General features: G+C 41.4%; 1 long non-coding RNA gene across 1 annotated transcript; it reads left to right on the top strand.

Annotated features, from left to right (window-relative positions):
- The first annotated feature begins 14273 nt into the window (after window positions 1–14273).
- Window positions 14274–14825, top strand: LOC111947974. The gene is made up of 2 exons (XR_002873966.1): window positions 14274–14456; window positions 14535–14825. It is a non-coding gene; the product is annotated as an uncharacterized LOC111947974 (long non-coding RNA).
- The last annotated feature ends 3833 nt before the right edge of the window (window positions 14826–18658 follow it).

The following is an 18658-nucleotide window of genomic DNA, read 5'->3' as shown; positions in this document are numbered from 1 at the left end:
AAGCACTATTGTGTTCATTGTAACAAACAGCATGGCAGTTTGGTTTGTAACCTGCACAGCAGCCGAAGCACTCAATGTGGGTGAAGGTAGTCAAGCATTTTATTCTGATGGAGATTCCAGATCTGAACTCTAAGAGAAAACATGCGCTATCCTCATGGACAAGAAACCCTGCAGTAAAACATGTGTACCTCTAGGTAGGACTGATAAAGCTTGAAGAAAAAGCCTCAGAAACAGCTGTCCTCCACTTCCACCTCAGATAAACAAGGCCATAAACTGTAGCTAATACTGCTTTCATCCTCCTCTTTCTCGTTTTCTGTAGTCCACCTTTAATGTTTATTTAGGTATGTTGCACACGCAATCTTCAATACTGCTGTTAATTGTTTTTATTCATATATTTTATTTTGATGTTGGTATTATAATCAGCATATTATCATCCCTTCCCCCTGCCCTCTGAAACTCTCCCACAATTCACCAAGAAGCTAATAACATACTTTTTCCGCCTCACATACTCCCCCATAACTTGACTGCTTTGGCTGATTGTAAGAGTGTGTTTCAGTGTATATTTTACTGCCGTTTTTCCATTTGTTTTAACTGTCTGCGACTTTCGGTTCTAACAAAGACGGCAAACAAATTAAACTGATTATTATTGTGAACCAACATCCCTGAGAAGACAACAAAGTTTCACTGAGCATTTTTATAGGATGACAATAGAATCCATTCACTTCTGCACCTCTGTATCATTTCATAAATAGTTTTGATATCAAGTCTGGTTATTGTTCATCTTTCACCACATCCCATCAGGGGGTCGCCACAGCGAAACAGCTGTCACTGATTTGCACAGGTGATTTGGTAAAGATTTTTTTTATTTTTTATGTCAGATGCCCTTCCTGACACAACCCTGTATTTAAGGCACAGCGCAACCCAGATCGACAGCAGTGTGAAAGATTTTGCATAAGGACCCACACTGGATTTTTTTTGGCTCATTGCACCCCTGGGAAGCAAACCCTGAATTCCTGTGCCAGTCCTACCCCCAGCCAACTGAGCTGGCCAAGTCTATCATCAACTAGCAGCATTAGTGGAGATTTATTTTGACCTTTTTTTCTAAAGGTCTGAAGTTTAAACAATTGCTTCTACAAACTGAAAAAAAAATCATTTTAAGGCAACAGGTTAAAATTTAAAATCCCATCAGTCTTGTAACACTGGGGAATGGTTAGATTTGTTCACCGTACCCCCTGGGGAAGCAGTGAGTTACAGTCATGACCTCGGTTCACTCTTGGCTTAAACCCACCAATCTGACCCCTCATTGTTGAATGTCAAGCAGTGAGATATTCAGCCCCATTTTTAGAGTCTTTGGTATGAACTGACCAATATTCTGAACCCATGACCTCCTCAGGGAAGACCCTTTCCACTTGGTGACTAAGCTGGTAAAACTACCAAAACAAATAGAAAAATACCAAAACTGTTACAGCAATCCCAAGATCTTTCCCATTTTATTATAGTCCATCACCTATAAAGATAAATAGACAAATATTACATAGGAAAAACACATAAGAACAAGTAGTTCATTAACAGATGGTAGTAAATCTAAATGGCCACTTGGAGGCAGACATGTACTTCAGAGTGAAATGCAGAGATGAAACATCTCCCATGGAGATGAATAAGGAGCATCAACCTTATGAGACTGCATGTTTACCTGGTTTAGTTTCTAGTAAATACAAAATGTTATGAGTGAGAAGGACTTGCATGAAAAAGAAGAGAAAACCACAGGCTCAAAGTCTTTATTTTCTTCCTTTACAGTCAAAAACAGGCTAAAAAGGGTTCATCACTGTACTGCGGATGAGCCCCCAAAACACAACATTTGTTTTTTTATTCCTGTCTTGTTTCATTCAGATACACAACTAAACTTCCACATCTCAGCCAGCTGCAGCTCTCTTTCCTGTTTTTTTGCAGAGACTTTTGTCACATTCCAACCTAACTGAACACACATTTTTACTTCTTTTCCCCAAAGTTCCATGCTTTGGACTGTTTTCCTAAAAACTTAAAATCGTCCTTCTTTCTCCGGATGAGTATCTGTTACCTCACCTTTTCATGACTTGTGGCATTTCTTCTGTCTTGCAGCAGGTAACCTTCATGTTTCTCCTTTCCAGGGCAAACCTCTTTAGTTGTTCCTCCAGCTGCTGTAAACGCTTACAACAGATAAGTGAAATCTATTTTAAGCTGATTCTGTCAAACGTCATATATTACATTTTTTTTTCAGGACAGCAAAACCAATAAGCTCAGACTCTAGCTTAGATGCACCACCGTTTTGAAGTTCTCAGAAAGTTTGTATATGTTCTTGTTGGTTTTTTTTTCTTTTCATTTGTTTTTTTGAAGAGCTGTGCCTTGCATCATTGTGTGGTTGTGTCTGCGAGAGTTTTGTAATGATTGCATTTCAATAAAAAAAAATAAAAAAACCTTCTTGAACTTCTCTGTCAAACCTACAGCAGACCTCACTATTGTTCTAAACTTCTCATCCATGTCCTGCACAACTTCAGAATACTTTTTAGCCACTTTATACAAAACCACAACTCTCATCTTCTCAAATGCTTTCTACTGTAAAAAAAAAATCTTTTATCTATAATCTGCATAACTTGCATATACCGGATCTGCATGCGTCCACAGCAGCTGACTCAGGAAGACAAACAAGTAAGTAAAATAAAAACACTCGCACCACCTTTGTGATAAAGCTCAACTTGTAACATTGCTTACATTTAGATGCTGAAGAACACCAACGTTTAATTTTTTGAATAATAACTGCCATTTTCAAGGAGATTTTTGTGAATGATTTCTAAAAGACAAGTGAGCAAATGGTTTATTCCACCTGATTCTTTATTTTGTCTCACAAAATGGTGAAAAGGGAAACCTGATAATGACAAATTGTGACCTCAAGAGGGCACCAATGTTTAAAGAATTGCCCCACCAAGTCCCTCCTCTGTCAACCCCTCTCCTCCAAAAGCTAGTTTTTGCATAGATGCTCTCATTCACAATTTACATCTGTCAGACACAAAGTCACTTCCACGTGTGTGTTTGTGCACGGATCTGGTTATGTCAGGGGCTCTTATGGTCAATGTCCGCTGTCAGCCACGCTGCAGTCTGGAGATGAGGCTCAAAGTTGTGGACCAATTTTAATAAATGGTAGCCCTGGCAACAGTGTTCAGTGTGAGTCAGAGGAGCTGAGGCAGAGGGGAAAGCAGGGAACTGTGGCCAAACATGGATGCTCAATGAAATCCAACTTCAGGAATGGCTTTAAAGATGTGGCCACATTTCTGCTGAGCAAGAGTCAACAGTAGTTGACAGTAATTACACCACAATCTACACGACTTTTTCATGTGGAGTACTCTTCCAGTCTTACAGCATTGGAATACTTCGAGGGGTTTTAGCTCAGAGGGGTTACAACCTCTGTTGTCTATAAGCCTCTGTAAACCAGAGCAAAAATGCTTTTAAAAGAATGCAGCATAGTTTGAATTGTTTGAACAAAATGAGGAGCTTGAGTTATTCAGAAACATAAATAATGGAGGAAATGCAACATGTGTGTTCTCCTTTTTACTTTGAATTTTTTTGCGATGTGGTTTTGATGAGCATTCTACCAAAATTCTAAAAAAAAGACGTTATTTTAAAAACAACCACAACGATTGTGGGTAACTACAGGTTTATGATCTGGACATAAATCAGTTCAACTGTAGACAGTGGGGTTCAGCCAACGGGGCAAAAGATGCGATTTCAGGTCAATAAATGGTAAAGCTACAATGAAGAAACTTTGGGGAGCAAGTGTATAGTTCAACGTCAAAGGGTTTCTGACCTCAGTCTCGTCTATGCAGAGTTATACTGTATGCAAGCCTTTGGCCCCTGTGAGAGTAAATAATATCTGTGGATTTGGGGTCACTCACTTCCAATCTTTGAGCTGCTTTTGTTTGCTCAACCACTGCTGAGGCCGGGGAAGCAGATTACAAATCACGCCACTTCCTACAGATCACACATTCATAAGAGTTTCATGTTTTTTCATTAAAGCAGCAGATTAAATATGCTTTCATCTGTTTATAGACTAAATACAAATATAAATTATGCTTTTCTTTTTATTTGTGTTGTAATCTCCGTAATCTCTGTGTTGTCATCTTCTGTTGTCCAAGGATCAGTGGACAGCAGAATGTGATCATTAAATTTAAAAGGTTTATTTTCACCCATGGATAACCTTTTAAATTGTATTTTAGATATTAAAATGTGGATGGGAGAGAACTTTTTGCAGCTCAACCAAGACAAAGCTGAAGTCTTGGTAGTCAGTTCGGAAGCTGAGAGGGATAGGGTCCAATTTTATATGTCAACCAATTCTATGACTACATGTGACACAGTAAGGAACCTCGGTGTGATTCTGGATGCAGAGCTTTGACCAACATATGAATCAACTAACTAAATCTGCATTTTACCATCTAAGGAATATCGCCCGAGCGAGACCCTTTCTCTCTAGAGCAAGTGCTGAAATCTTAATCCATGCTTTTATTACATCAAGGATAGATTATTGTAATGCCCTCCTTTCTGGTGTAAAGAAAACCACACTCAATCGCGTGCAGCTAGTCTAGTACTCTGCTGCACGCCTTTGAACGAGAACTAGGAAGAGGGAGCACATTACACTAATCTTGAAATCTCTGCACTGGCTCCCTGTCAGCTTCAGGATTGATTTTAAAATTCTTTTAATAGTTTTTAAGAGTGTCCATGGTCTTAGTCCTTCTTTTATTTCCGACTTGCTTTTAACTTATGAACCTCCCAGAGCCCATAGGTCCTCAGATGCAGGCCTGCTAAAGGTCCCCAGGGTCAGGACAAAAAACCACGCCGAGGCCTCGTTTAGATACTACGGGCCTCGTCTGTGGAACATCCTACCTGAGGATGTGAGGGCCTCATCCACTGTCGAATTTTTCAAAAAAAAATTAAAGACACACCTTTTTAAAGCAGCTCTTAATTAGAATTCATGTCATATCTTCTTTTTGTTCTTCATTCTTTTTATGTTTTATGATGCTTTAACACATAATTTTATCATTTTATTTGTTTAATATAGAATTTTATATTTTATGATATTTTATCACATACATATTTGTTTAATCTAGAATTTTTACTCTTATATTTTGTATGATATTTTAACACATATTTATTTGTTTCACATCTTTTAGTCAAATTAGACTGTTTACGAGTGTTTTCTCACCCTTGGCCGGGATGTTTGTGTCTATGCTGACATCCCGGCCAATAGGAGGACAGGGCAGACGCCGCCTTCTGACTTCTCTCTTCTTTAGCTTTTTTCTTTAGTCATTTCTCTTTTACTTGTGTTTGTTTTTGTGTATCTTATTGTGCTGGGCTTATTTAACTATTTTATTGAATGAATAGGGATTGGTGTTTTCTGCATTCCTGTTTGTTTTTAAGTACAGCACCTTGAGCTGTTTTTTTACATGAAAGGTGCTGCATAAATAAAATTAATTTGAATTTTAATTTGATTGGGAGACTATGACTTATAAACAGGTACAATTTTGCTTCAATAAAATGAAAAAATAAAATAAAACGTCTTGGAAAAATACTTTGGGATGATGAGTCAATTTTGATGAGAAGAAACAGATAAAAAACTGCTTAATAGGATTAAATAAACTGTAAAAAATAAACAAGTTTACAGATAGGCAAAGTGAATGATTTTCACCACATATAACTATCAGAAGCATTTAGAGGAGTGAATTTAACAAATTCATGTCCACAAGTTAAACATACACCAAAAGTATTAGCTCACCCATCCAAGTGATCAGAATCAGGTGTCCTAATGACCTGGCCTGGCCACAGGTGTAAAGAAATAAGCACTCAGGTGTTGCAGACTGTTTTAATAAACATTCATTAAAGAATGGGCTGCTTTCAGGAGCTCAATGAATTCCAGTGTAGAACTGTCATAGGATGCCACCTGTGCAACAAATCCAGTGGTGAAATGTCCTCACTCCTAAATATTCCACAGTCAACTGTCAGCTCTATCATAACATAATGGAATAGTTTGGGAACAACAGCAACTCACCCACAAAGTGGTAGCCCAAGTAAACTGATGGAGAGAGGTCAGCAGATGCTGAGGTAAAGAGTGCAAAGACGTCGCCGACTTACTGCACAGACAATTGCTGCAGAGCTCCAGACTTCATGTGACCCTCAGATTAGCTCAAGTAGATTACGCAGAGAGCTTCATGGAATGGGTTTCTATGGCCGAGCAGCTGCATCCATGCCACACATTACCAAGCGCAATGCAAAGCGTCGGATGCAGTGGTGTAAAGCACACCGTCACTGGACTCTGGAGGAGTGGAGATGTGCTCTCTGTAGTGATGAATCACAGATTTCCATCTGGCAATCTGATGGACAAGTCTGGGCCCAGAGTCCGGCAAAGCAAGTTATGCTGTCCACCATGCAACTTGTTAGAGTAGTGAGGCAGTCAATGGAGTGCCCACTTTAACCAATGTGGACAAACACAGGTGGGGCCACCACGGAAACTGCGGACAAACCCATTCGGGGTCCACATTTTCTGCCCACTTTTAAACCATACGAGGCCCAATTGGCCTTGCAGGCTGGGTATATTTATTTTAAAAGTGTTCCCAGCGGTCTTTCAATTATGATCATGCTGTTTTAGCCAACATTTAAGAAAATATGTTTTCTAGGACAAAGATTGAAAATATCAAGCTGTACAGTTTTGACACAGATTCCGGCTCAGATGAGAAACATAAAGATGTACATGGATATAGCCACCTACAAGTGGATGCATCAGAATGGAGCAGAGCAGGAAGCCTCTGGCCCCGCCCAGCCTATTTTCTATGTAACAAATACGCTCCTTTTCAAACAGCAATTTTTCAACTGCTCCTGATTCCCAACAATTTGAATAAATAAATATTCAAAAATGCATTTTAATGTTAATTCTCCTTATATTTGTCCTCCATAATCAACAAATGCACCAAGATGATTTTAAAAACACCCAAAATACCATTGTCATTGGAGTTGGGATTTATGAGTTCATCAAACAACAAACAGAAACAAAAGGAGAGATAAATCAATTTATACCCTAATGATTCTGGTTTGGGTCACTCTCCTCAGGGAGGTTAACTGTTAACATGTTTGACATTATTTCATATGAGATGAGCTCTAATCACAAACATGCAGTATTCGCAACATTTGGGAAAAATTAACTACTTTTTTCATCTACTCCACAAATGTCCCCACATCTTGAAGAAATTTGGAAATTTCAGCACCAGTCATATACGATAGGTTTTCCCATTCTTTTTTCTTTACAGCACAATACATAATTTTGATTTGGCAAAACCTCCTCCACTCATTGTGTTGACAAAGCACTCCTAAATAGAGCTGGGAGCCCAAGTAAAACCAGATTTTTTAGAGTGATGGAGAAAGCAGAAGAAAGCAGGCAGTAAATCAGACAGTGTATTAAACTGGAGCAACATATTTCTGTCTCTGTTTTATAATAACATTTCTGCTGGTCCTTCTTTGAAATCATACATTTGCAAATCTGGACAAGTTGCAAGGAGGTCAGTGGAATTTTGTAATATTTTATGAATATGTAATTGACAACAATTACATATTCTTTGGAAATTACTTGAGCCATATGCCTGAATTCATTTAATTGCATCTATGCATAAAGGAGACAAATTATTTGATCTTTCTCTACAGTTTTATTACAACAGGTGCAATGGAGAGGAGGACTTTAAATAATCTTGTATCCATCATGGATAATCCGGAGCATCCTCTCCATCCTGTTCTGGACGGTCAGCGGACCACCTTCTCCAAGAGGCTCAGGCAGCTTTGTTGTCACACCAACCGCTACAGGAGATCCTTCCTATCTCCCTCCATTGGACTCTAAAACTCGTCATCCATTTGCAATAGATAAACTCATTTGAGGTCTGTCTGTTTTTCTCCAGAGCTGTCATGCAAACCAATTGTTTTTCACTGATGGTTCTTTTCCTGATTGATTGTTCTGTTTTCTATTGTCAAACATTGTTTGTGTGTTTGTATCTTTGAGCCTAAAGCGGACGCGGCAACAACCCAATTAACCAAGCTGGGATCAATAAAGTATCTTTATCTTATCTTATCTTAACAAAGTTGTGAACTTTGCAACTAAAGAAACAACAGTTTTTCTAAAATTCGCACGCCGATCATCTTTTCATCTATTTTAAAAGCGTTCCCAGTGGTCTTTTTAATATGATTATGCCGCTTTCAGCGGCAGGAGTTCATTAGAAATTCACCTCTGAGTTGTGGCCAGGTCTGTTGGCGCAGAGCAACCCCACCCACGCTTTCCCTCAACTGTCTGTGGACATGTTTTTATTTTTGAACAACTTGGAAACAATTTTACAACTGAGCTTGTTTGAATAAAAAGAAAAAAAGAAAAATCAAATACAAGATATTTAATAATTTATTATTGTGAATGTTTTCACATGTTTCAGTCCAGGTAAAACCAGGAGGGACAAAGTTTCATATTTAGTAATTTCCTTTATTTAGGGAACCAGGTTCCAAACTGGAATCTCCTCAAACATAGTGGAGGTCTCTGCTGGTGGAGTAGTCTGATGCTGTAAATCACAATGGATACTAAGAAAGGTAGATTTGTTTTCTGAATAGCACACTTCAACAAAAATGCTTTATAGTGTGACAAAAAAAAACAAAACAATATGATTAGAGCACTTGCTTAATTCAGTTGAATTGACTTACCATCCGATCAAATGATTGTTGAAGTTTTTTTTGCTTCTAATATTAGACTTTAATTTTCCTGTGACTCTTATGTAAAATTGTGTTATTTTAAAGTTTATTTATTAATTAATGCATTTATTCATTATTACTGTTGTCATATTCTTGCCACTGGTTATCATTATTGCACAATTTGAATAAAAAAATACAATAAAAGGGTAATCTATTATGACATATTTGCATCAAAACTGTACTAACGATCTGATGGACTGAAAAGAGAGAAAGATGAACTAAAACATGGCTGTTGTTGAAGCGGCTCTGTTTTGGTCATTACAAATATTTTTACATCAGATGAAAGGCAATCACAGTGGAGTCCTCCTTTTTTCTAGTGACCTGAGATAAATGATACTCCTCCTCCTAATCAGGCCTGATGACATGATATCCCAAGACCTGAAACTTTAAAGCAAGAATGCAGATTGAATGACAGCAAATCTGGCCAGTAGCTGCTGTTGGAGTCAGGAGTGGGAGCAGCAGATCAATGAGCCGAGTGGCTTTGATGCTGTACTGGCTGTCTGTGTATGTATGTGTGAGGTAACAGGGAGTGAGATAGTGAGAAATACTGGGATTACTGGAAGGTCGAGAGCTGTCAGATGAGATGGATGCAAGATTTCTGCTCTGATGCTCAAATAACCCCATTCCACACATGCTAAGGTGGAGGGCTGTGAGAGCAGAGGCACCAATGTTTCACTACCCATATGGGTTTGCATGTAAATACACAAGCACACATGTGCTTGCAACAAAACAGATGTGTTTGCTTGTCTGCATGCCCTCACACACTGTTGAAGTGTGTTGCCAGCACCCAAACTACATACATCCTACTGGGCTGTACTCCAATCAGCAGGATTAATGAAGAGGTATCACATTTTACAGTTCAGCACCATGTGTGCCTCTAAGGAACAAATGGCAAGAGTCTGTAATTTGTCAAGACTGTCTTCAATAATGAAATCAGCTTTTAGTTTAGGAGATAGCATGATGAAAACAGTTTGTGGAGCTCTGGGGGTTCTTTTACAAGTCTTTTGCATGCAACATGTTTGTTTTTGCTTCACCTTAAACCCAGGGAGCACTTTCTGTTAAAAATACTTTGGGGGGAGAGGAAACATTGTGGCAAAACTGGAGTTTTGTTCCGAATCTATCATAAACAACTTTTGTTTGACGTGTGCTGCTTGGTGAAGATGAGAGGAGAGGGGAAGAACTCAAAGAAAGGAAGGGGAAACCCAGCTTGGAGCCAACAATGAAGCGTCAAAGACATCAAACCACAAGAACCGTGTACCTCCAGCCTTGGCCCATGTTCACTCTGGGGATGGATTATGCTAACAACACAATAGTTGAGGTCTTTTTGACAATACTTGTATCTAAATTCAAACTCAATTTTTGGGAAATTACCTTGACTGAATGAAGTCAGTAAACAATGACCCTGAAAAGGATGAAATAAAGAAACCTTTGGTCACTTCTGTCCCAGTAGAATTCTTTTTTGGGAAAACGGGTTGCTGCCAAGGTGGCTGTAGTGTGTCTGTCAAATGCTCAGGCTAATGTTATCCTCAGAGGCTAAAATTAAGAGCACAGATCTGAGAGCTAGAGCACGGAGGAGGTGGCATGTTCAGAGAGCAGCGTGATAAAACTGTGAGACCAACTGGAGCTGCCAGAGTCTTGTTCCAGTGCTGCAAGCCTCTGGACGCTCACCAGGGGAACTTGTTACACTTCAATTTGTCTCTCCCAGTGTCAAATTCCAAACTGCTGAGGGCATAACCTGACATGGTGCAGGCTAGAGAGAAAGCACATAATCAGAGAGTACAGTAGATGAGTACTGGAGTAGCAGGTTTCAAATGATAAAGGCCTGATAAAGCTCAGGGTGAGTACATGATACGGTGAGTGTCAGCAGAGCGGTTCCTCGAAGGGCTGACTAGTCCTTCATTATCTTAGTGTTTTTCTTGATTTGGCACAAAAGCAGCAGACCTCAGGATACAGGACAGATGCGTTCATGTGAGGTCATGTGACTGTCTAGGCTCTAAATTATATCTCACAACATATTATAGCTAAGATAGCTCTGTAATGGACACATGAGTGATCCAGACATTGTTAGATCAAGAGACCCAATCCTGTAGACTGCAGCAACTAAGGTCAAGAAAGCCAACAGCAATCAGGAGGAGAAAAGTCCTTAGGGATTCAGCTTAATCCTACATTTGATAGCAGGGTGTGGACACATCAGGAAAGGCGTTGGATAGATTTCAACTGCGATCTGTCATGCACTAGGAATGTGTGATGTCAGGTGATGGATGAGGTTCCAAAGAAATATTTATTATTTAAAATTGTGATATTGAAATATTTTATCACAAAAGATCTTTAAAACAAGACTGGCATAATTATCACCCTGTTTGTATCGATTATAAGCCCCTAAAGAAGATTTTTCTGGTGGTACGAAGGTTTGGGGCAAGAACATCCTTGAAAATGTACTGGCCACCCCCATCCTATAACAGCCTGTTAGCCTTTAATGCAAAACAGCCCAACTTGGCAACAGGAACAACCTTTTAAATTAACATTTCTAGAAGTTAGGTCACTGCATCTGGACTAAAAAAGATTTTATTTCCAGATGCTATGACTCAACTTCAAGACAACGTCACTTGTTAATGAGAACCTTCATCAACAGTCGGATTGGCATGTTTTAAACATGTTCTGGTTAAAATTGAATTTCAATAACAGCTGTGCTTGAGGTGACTTTGCTCCTTAACTTCTGACTTATTGTTCTAGATCAAAATTGCACTCAAATGTCTTTTATCAATCTTGCATACAAGATTTGGTGTGCTAGCTCAAAACTTTCTGTGAAGCTCTGTGATGACCTTCTGAACATTCTTAAAGGCACTATTGAATAAAAACCCATGAATCCATTATCCGGCAGTCTTTTGGCTATAGCTGATGATAACAGAAAAGGTTTTGTTGTGTGCAATATTTTAAACAGCGCAGACTCAGATGATTCAGCTAAATTTTGAAATCCCTCCAGTTGATTGACTAATTGGAAATACCAGAAATGATGTAATATAAGGCAGAAGTTTATTCCAGCAGGAACATTTGATCACTTGAACAACATCAAACATGTTTTCAAAGACCCCACAACTGCTGTTCTGTAATTGGTTGACATTAAGTGAACTATTTCATGTCAATTTTACCACAATTTTTAACAAGAACTGGATTGCCCTAATTTTTTTAACAAAGCTCTCTAAATTCTATATTTTTTACAAGATTAATTTCCAACACATGAATTTATATATATGTTATAATTGTGAGTAATGCTCTAATGGAGTTTTTTTGAATGACTTAATGTTTAAAACTGAATCTTCATCTCCTGGGTTATGATGGTTATGGACGTGTTTAAAAAAGGCATGGCAACTTTTCACAACAGGCAGCAAAACAGAAACTCATGAACAATGGGGTTGAATAAAATACATCAAAAGTAGGAGTCAGATGAGAGTTGTAAAAGAAACAAAGAAAGGGCAAGAAACTGCCAGTCAACTCTGAAGGATTTAAAGAACACTTTTGCACAGAGGGAGCATGTGAAGTGCGACTAGTGTGCTCCAGCTGACTTTACTTTATTTATTGGAGTGTTACCACACTAGATTTGGTCACAGATGATGGCTGGCCTCCTTTTTTGTGTTATTCTATGTCTTTTCTTTTTGTGTTTGAGATGCATTCTTGAGTTGCTGTTGAAGTTTAAATGTGCGACATTTCAACCGGGTCTTTGACAGCTTTATCTGTGGGTCGAATGCTGAATGGCAGCTGACAGGAAAAAAAAGAAAAGACTGAAAATTCTTGTTCCTTTTCAAGTGCATGGGGTATTTTACCATTTTGTGTTTATTCATAGGGCGGACTTCTCACACCCTTTAAAACAAAACAGTTTCTTTGGTTCTCATTGATTCTTTAGTGATGCCATTTATTCAAGCAACTTGGACAAGGAATGAGAAAGTTTACATCAGACCCAACGGAGTGGAATCTACACGCTCAATAATTATAAGAAACATGAAAGAACTGGACCACCTCAAATGACTGAAATAAGCAGGTATGCTGGGAACAGGTTTGGGACTGTTCAAACAACACCTAGGAAGTATTCCCACATTAATTTGGAAACTGGACTGGATGCCTGATTATCGTGACAGACAATACAACGAAAAATAAAACAAGCTGCAAAGTTAACACAGCTACAAATGATCACTTAATGCAGTGTACAGAAACTCAGTCTGTTTCATATATCCATGATCAATCTGAAAACATGAAGCATGACTTTGAAAATGACATTGACCCGGACTCAAACTACTACAATGATCTTGAAATTAGTTATTATACTGTGGAACAATTTAACAACAATGTGGACACTCAAGAAGGCTGATCAGTTCTTCACTTCAACAGCAGAAGTTTATGTAAGAATTTTTCTTCAATAGAACTGTTTCTTAAATCTTTAAAAATATTTAATGTGATTGCTGTATCAGAAACTTGGCTTGATGATAACAAGAGGGTGGAAGTCAACCTTGAGGGGTACAAGCTTTATACTACCAATAGAAATAGAAAAAAAGGTGGAGGAGTGGCTTTATACATTAAACAAACAATAAATAGCATAATTGTTGAAGAATTATCTTACACTATTGATAATATTCTGGAATGTATTACAGTAGAAATAGAAGATTCAAAAAAGATATTGACTAGACACATGCAAGAGACTTGGAAAATAATAAACAAATTAACCAAAAGAACCAATAATAAACAAGAGTATCCAATTTATTTAAAAAAAGTTGACATTCATATTAGAAACCCAATGCTTATTGCGTATGAATTAACTGAATGTTTTGCTAATGTTCGAAATAAACTTGCAATGGAAATAAAAGAGCCAATAAAGAAGTTGAAAGAACTTAAAATCCACCCAAACAAGTTTTCAATTTTTGTGTCTGAGGTTAGTACAAATGAAATCCTAGCAATTGTAAGAACATTTCAAAATAGAAGATCCAAAGATTGGAATGACATTGATATGTCATTAATTAAAAACACAATTGATTTCATTTTTGAACCACCAACTCGTATATTTAACATGTCTTTTAGGGAGGGCATTTTTCCAAATAACATGGAAATAGCACAAATTATTAAAATTTTTAAAAATGGAGATCGCCATATATTTACAAATTACAGACCAATTTCAGTGTTATCTCAATTCTCCAAGATATTGGAAAAACCTTTTGTTTATGCATCTTCGGTTTGTTCCCTTTTGGGATCACGGGGCTGCCGGAGCCTATCCCAGTCGATAATGGGCGAAGGCAGGGGACACCCTGAACAGGTTGCCAGTCTGTCGCAGGTTCACAATCACACACCGTATCACAATCACACTCACACCTATGCATAATTTACAATTGCCAATTGACCTATGTTATGCATGTTTTTGGATGGTGGGAGGGTTATAATATAATTTCATTGATAAGTTTAATTTATTGCGTATGGTTTTAGGGCTGGCAGATCTACTTCAATGGCGATAATGCAGTTATTTGATTATATTTCTTGTCATGACCTGTCAGCTACTCCCTCCTCCCCCCTCCTTCCTGTGTTTGACGCGACCAGCTGGATCCACTTACCTCATCTACACCTGCCTTCATAACTCCTCCAGGATCATCAGCCGGTGCCAGTTTGTTGTTCCTCCTATGGTGCATAGTCTGGTCAGCTCACGTTTTTGTCTCAAGTCTCGTTGTCTTAAGCTCATGATATTTCTTGCTCTGCCTCAGGACGTAAACCTTCTGGATCCTCACCTGGTCGCAGTCCTCCAACGCTGCAGTCACGCCGCATCAAGAAACCTCCAGCCAGCCGTCTCTCCTCGCCTTGGTTCAAGCTTCGCCTACGCCGTCTCTAGTAGCCTCCAGCCAGCCGCCTAGCCTCGTCTTGGTTCAAGCCTCGCCCCCGCCGCTGTTCCCCCTCAAGGAGATCCCAGTTCAAGGTTCCTCCAGCCAGGCCACGCTCTCTCTTCCTGGAAGGAAGTCCTGTCAAGTTCTGGTTCTGATTAAACCACTGAAATCTTACCGTTGTGTCAAGCCTCTTTCCGGGTTCCAGCATCTGGGTCATTTTTGAACTCACGTTCGAATCATGACAGAACGAACTGGCCAAACACCTGACCCAGCTGACCCGGAAGACCTTCGGCAGACTGTTTCCCAGCAAGGGATTTTTCTGGAACTCCTCTACAGTGCCATCTCTCGAATAACGACAGTTCAAGAGGATTTGATTTCCCGGATAAAGAATACGACTCAGACTATCGCCAAGCTAACGGAACTCCAGGATCATTCCGCTCCAGTTCCCACTACTATTTCCGGCAACAATGCCACTTCCGCTTCCACCCTCATCCTGGAAAATGTTCGACTACAGCCGGAACCTTTTTTCGGTGATGTTTCTGCCTGTGGAGGGTTCCTACTACAATGTGACCTGATTTTCCAACAAGCCCCCAGGTATTATCAAGCCGATCACGCTCGCATTTCACTAATAGTAAATTCTCTCCGCAGTAAGGCGCTGCAATGGGCTCAAGCCTTCCTAGCCTCCCATCCCATCACGCATCTCCCATTCGAACGCTTCCTGGGAGAATTCCGCCTCGTCTTCGACCAACCCCGAAAGCAGGAAGAAGCCACCTGGCGGTTGCTAAGTCTCAAACAAGGCAACCGCCCGGTAAGCGAACACCTCATAGACTTTCGAATTTTTGCTGTCGAGGCCGGATGGCCGGATCCCGCGCTCAAAGGGATTTTTTACCAGTCTTTGAATGATTGCATTAAAGATCATCTGTGCACCCAGCCAGAAGCGGACACATTTGAAGATCTCGTCACGGCCGCCCTAAGGTCGGACCTCCGCCTTCGGGAACGCCAAATTGAGCAGAAAAGTAAGCCTCCGTCGTCACTTGTCAATCCCGTTCGCCACTTACCTCTGGTTGCTCCTGCTAACCCTGCTTCGCCTTCGGTTAAACTAGAAGAACCCATGCAAATTGGTCACTCCAAGCTCTCCTTAGAGGAGAGAAAGAAACGTCGGGATGAGGGATTATGTTTTTACTGCGGGCAGGCGGGTCATCAGGTCTCACAGTGCGCTGTTCGTTTAAACCCCCGAACCCCCCGTTAAGTGACAGGCCACGGGGGGTTAATTCTGAAACTTCTCATGTTCCCAAGTTTCTGTATGTTCCTGTCAAAATCTGCAATCAAAGCAAAATTTTGGAAACTAAAGCACTTATAGACTCAGGGGCCGAACATAGTTTAATGGATCAAAGTCTCGTTCATGAACTCTCTCTCCCTGTCGAAGTCCTCGATAACGCTGTTAATGCAGCAGGGCTGGGGGGTAAACAACTGTCACGCATCACCAAACGCACCGGTCCGGTTCTCGTTTTCACCTCCGGTAACCATCAGGAGTACCATCACTTTTTCATCACACAATGTCCGCAGACACCCTTAATTCTCGGGTTTTCTTGGCTCCAAAAGCACAACCCCTGTCTAGATTGGGGGTCATCCCGCGTTACCAACTGGAGCACCTTCTGTATGGCTAATTGCCTGCAGTCTGCCGTACCCCACACCAAGTTACCTGACCCTGGGTCTAGTAAAGAAATCGATCTTTCGAACATACCTACCTGTTACCATGACCTTCGTTCCGTTTTCTGCAAATCCAGGGCTAGTGCCTTACCTCCACATCGTCCTTACGACTGCGCCATCGAATTGCTTAATGGAGCTCCTCTCCCTAAGAGCAAATTGTACAATCTTTCTGGTCCGGAGAAGAGCTCCATGGAGGCTTATATTCAGGAGGCATTATCCCTTGGTCACATACGTCCTTCTTCTTCACCGGTCGCTGCTGGTTTCTTTTTTGTGGAGAAGAAGGATAAGACGTTGCGTCCATGTATTGACTTTAGAGAATTGAACCAGATCACCGTCAAAGATAAGTATTCTCTACCGTTACTAGAGTCGGTTTTCAATTCTGTTCAGCAAGCTAAGTTCTTCACAAAGCTTGATCTCAGGAACGCTTATCACCTGGTACGCATGCGCGAAGGTGATGAGTGGAAAACGGCGTTCAACACCCCGTTGGGCCACTTTGAATATCTCGTTATGCCGTTTGGCCTCACCAACGCTCCTGCGGTGTTCCAGCGTTTGGTGAATGACGTTCTCAGGGATTTTCTGAACCGATTTGTATTCGTGTATCTCGACGATATTCTGGTCTTTTCCGCCGACGAGACTCAACACGAACATCACGTCCGTCTTGTCCTAGAACGTCTTCTCGCCAATCAGTTATTCGTCAAAGTGTGCTTTTCATGTTTCCTCCGTCCCCTTCTTGGGTTATATCATTGAGGCGGGTAATATTCGCCCCGACCCAGCCAAAATCGAGGCCGTCGTACAGTGGGAGACACCACAATCCCGTAAAAAGCTTCAACAGTTCCTAGGGTTCTCCAATTTCTACCGTCGTTTCATTCGGGACTATAGTACCATTGCTGCTCCCCTCACACGGCTTACTTCCACCAACCGCCCCTTCGTCTGGGACTCTGCCGCTGATGCCGCTTTCAAACGGCTCAAAACCCTTTTTGTATCTGCTCCCATCCTCATTCAACCCGATGTGACCAAACAATTTATCGTGGAAGTTGACGCCTCGGACTCTGGAGTGGGAGCAGTGTTATCCCAGCGCGGGGACGGTTCCGGGAAGCTCAAACCATGCGCCTACTTTTCGCGCAAGTTGAGCCCAACTGAACAAAATTACGATGTGGGCAATCGTGAATTGTTGGCTATCAAACTCGCGTTGGAAGAATGGCGCCACTGGCTGAAGGGGGCGGAACAACAATTTATCATCTGGACCGACCACAAAAACTTGGCTTACCTACGCAGAGCTAGACGGCTCAACTCACGCCAGGCCAGATGGTGTCTATTTTTTGACCGCTTCAACTTCGTCATCTCCTACCGACCAGGCAGCCGTAACGTCAAGCCGGATGCCTTATCCCGGATTCACTCCATCACAGAAAACCGCACAGACTCGACCATATTACCTACGTCATGTTTTGTTGGAAATCTCACTTGGGAGATCGAGACCAAAGTGCACCAGGCCCAGAATGAGATCCCCGCCGGGGTTGCCTGCCCTCCGGGCACTCTCTACGTTCCAGACTCCCTCAGGTCCGATGTCCTCGCCTGGGGTCATACCTCCCGTATCGCCTGCCACGGTGGGGTTTATCGCACTATTCGGCTCATCAAGCGTCGCTTCTTCTGGCCCTCCTTAGAACGCGACGTAAAAGAATACATTGCGGCCTGCACCACATGTGCCCGCTCCAAGACCTCCAACAGACCTCCCTCTGGTCTTCTGCAACCCCTGCCAGTTCCAAGCCGCCCCTGGTCCCACATAGCGGTGGACTTTGTTACAGGGCTACCACCTTCTCAAGGTCACTCAGTCATACTCACAGTCATTGATCGCTTCTCCAAGGCCGCCCAGTTCATCCCTCTCCCTCAGTTGCCCTCCGCTTCCGAGACAGCCGACGTCCTCGTCAATAACGTTTTCAGGCATCATGGTATACCAAGTGACATTGTCTCTGATCGTGGTCCCCAGTTCACGTCCCAGGTCTGGAAGGCTTTTTGCTCTGCCCTGGGGGCCACGGTCAGTTTGACCTCCGGTTACCACCCTCAGGCTAACGGCCAAGCGGAGCGGGCCAATCAAGAGCTGGAGGCCGCTCTCAGTTGCCTGGCATCCCAGAATCAATCTGACTGGTCTAAGTATCTGGTTTGGGCAGAATATGCCCACAACAACCACTCCTCCACCGCCACGGGCGTGTCCCCTTTTGAGGCCTCTCTGGGTTATTCACCCCCTCTGTTTCCTTCCCAGGAATTGGATCTGGCGGTGCCCTCGGTCCAGCTCCACCTTC

Source organism: Oryzias latipes, chromosome 10, assembly GCF_002234675.1.
Source record: "Oryzias latipes chromosome 10, ASM223467v1".
Classification (NCBI taxonomy): Eukaryota; Metazoa; Chordata; class Actinopteri; order Beloniformes; family Adrianichthyidae; genus Oryzias; species Oryzias latipes.
The sequence above is the reverse complement of the archived record's forward strand: the minus strand, read 5'-3'. Positions and strand labels throughout refer to the sequence as shown.